This window comes from Eucyclogobius newberryi, unplaced genomic scaffold, assembly GCF_026437365.1.
Source record: "Eucyclogobius newberryi isolate DKJ021-1_F unplaced genomic scaffold, fEucNew1.0.hap1 SCAF_10, whole genome shotgun sequence".
Classification (NCBI taxonomy): Eukaryota; Metazoa; Chordata; class Actinopteri; order Gobiiformes; family Gobiidae; genus Eucyclogobius; species Eucyclogobius newberryi.
The window spans coordinates 12,175,580-12,177,638 of record NW_027315724.1 but is presented as its reverse complement, the minus strand read 5'-3'; positions in this window follow the sequence as shown (position 1 = coordinate 12,177,638).

Genomic DNA, 2,059 nt, shown 5'->3' with positions numbered 1-2,059 from the left:
CGCTCGCGCTCGCTCTCAGCCTACCGGCGGGGCCGCGCGCGCACGCCCCGCCCACTAATCTGCTCAGAGGCGTGTTGGGCGGGGCTTGTGCCGCTCAGAGACCGAGGGAGTCGTCTGCTGGAGTACCGAGGGAATGCATGGGAACTAAGGCTTTTTATTTAATTTTATAGTCAGACCTCCGCCTACAACAAATGTCATAAACATAATCATGGAATTTGTATAAATATGCTCTAAATGTCGAGTTCAGTGGTTCACAAATATTTCACACTGCACCTCAGAGATAATGTGGCTTTGAGTATCACCAGACCAAAACCCGGACTTTTTCAGGTCTAAAGAGGGAAACGTGAGACTAAACTAGTTCTAAAATGAAGCAAAACTATGGATAAGGTGGTTTTGAATAATAATGTATCCAAAGGAGTTAAAACCTTAATTGATTTTTCTCTAAATAAAACAAATAACCCACTGGGCCTGTGTACTATAATTTGAGAAACACTGGCCCAGGCTGAAGGCAGGCAGGTTGGATGGGTAAAATGCAGAGAATTGAACATTCCTCACAAGGGAACAATAAAGTATCTTACCTTTTGGTCATACTTGGAATAGATTTGTTATCCAGAATATCCCTTAAATCAAATCTTACAGATTCAAAAGAAAGAGCCCATGCAATGGCCAGAAAACCCTTACAATGTCATTTGTGAATAGGGTGTGTTCAGGGGCCAGCTGATCATTTCTCTCTCTGCAGGGGATGTGTAATGTTTACTGACTGTGCGTTGAGTCAGCTTTTCTGTGCTCCTCGTTTTACCAGAAGTCAATTTAGGAACCGGCCACGCTGCACTGCCTTCCTGTCTTGGTTTCATTGTTTGCACACAAGCCTGCTCAACCGAACTGCTTCTCTGTAGAGACTTCTCAAACATACTGGTTTCTGCATTACAAGTTTTCAACATCTGGGCATAAAAAAACAGTGGCTGATTTAGCAAAATGACTAATAAGGCTCATTATTTCTAAATACCACAGGATAGTCATGGACAATATTGTCAGATACTATTGCATATATTTCATAACAGTATTAAACAGTCTGAATTACCACACAATGAACCAAGAGGAAACTTAATAACCCCTGATTCTCTCAGGAGGTTGAGGAAGTTGTGGCGAAAATGTCTAATTTCTTTATGGTCTGCTAATCATTATCTCGATACAGGACCTTTTGTTAAATTTGCATTTCCCGCAATGAGTGACAATATTTATAGACACATATAGTTTAGCGTTAGAGTTTCAGTGCACTAGAATGAAGTTTATTCAAATCTCAGCTCTATCTGGACTCTTATGAAGCCATAACAATAAATAATAAAAGCTACATTCTGAAAAGGAAGGACAATCCTTTTATAGAGATGACGAAACCTACATTTCTCTTACAGTCATGACTATGGAAACTGCATTGTGTATAAGAAGAAAATGAGTGGAACAGAAACTTCTCTTTTACATTTGCAACTAGATAATGTGCAATGGCTGAAGCCATTGCGAGTGTCTGCATTCTTGCGTAAAAGTACTACCACACGTTATACTTGTGTAAAACCTACATTAATGTATAATGTGTACATTTAGCCCTTGCATTTCTAAGAATACACGCTTCCGTTCATTATACAATTATATAATTTGAGTATATATGTTGCATCAATGTATACAAAACATAAGATAAATGCCCGAGTATGAACATGAAGAATAGGAATATTATTCCTATTATTCAAATGTTCTAAATTTGGAGTCATTTTTGTATCTTCTTTCATTGTACTTTTTCTGTATGTCCTTATATGTCAGGTCAGTCTTCTTCGGTTTGTTCTTTTCTGCTTTTGCAAAATCAGACTCTGAACGTATTTCCTCCTTTTATATTTTGAGACCTTTCTCCAGTTTGGAGTAAATCAAGTTGATGACCCAAAAGTGTTCTTATTTACTTTAGAAACAGGCACATTTGGTATTTTGGCAGTATTTTCAGGAACCACATTTTCTGTTAGATGTTCATTAGGTTGATTCAGACTAGTGCAAAGTAAAACAGGCTGTCGTTCAG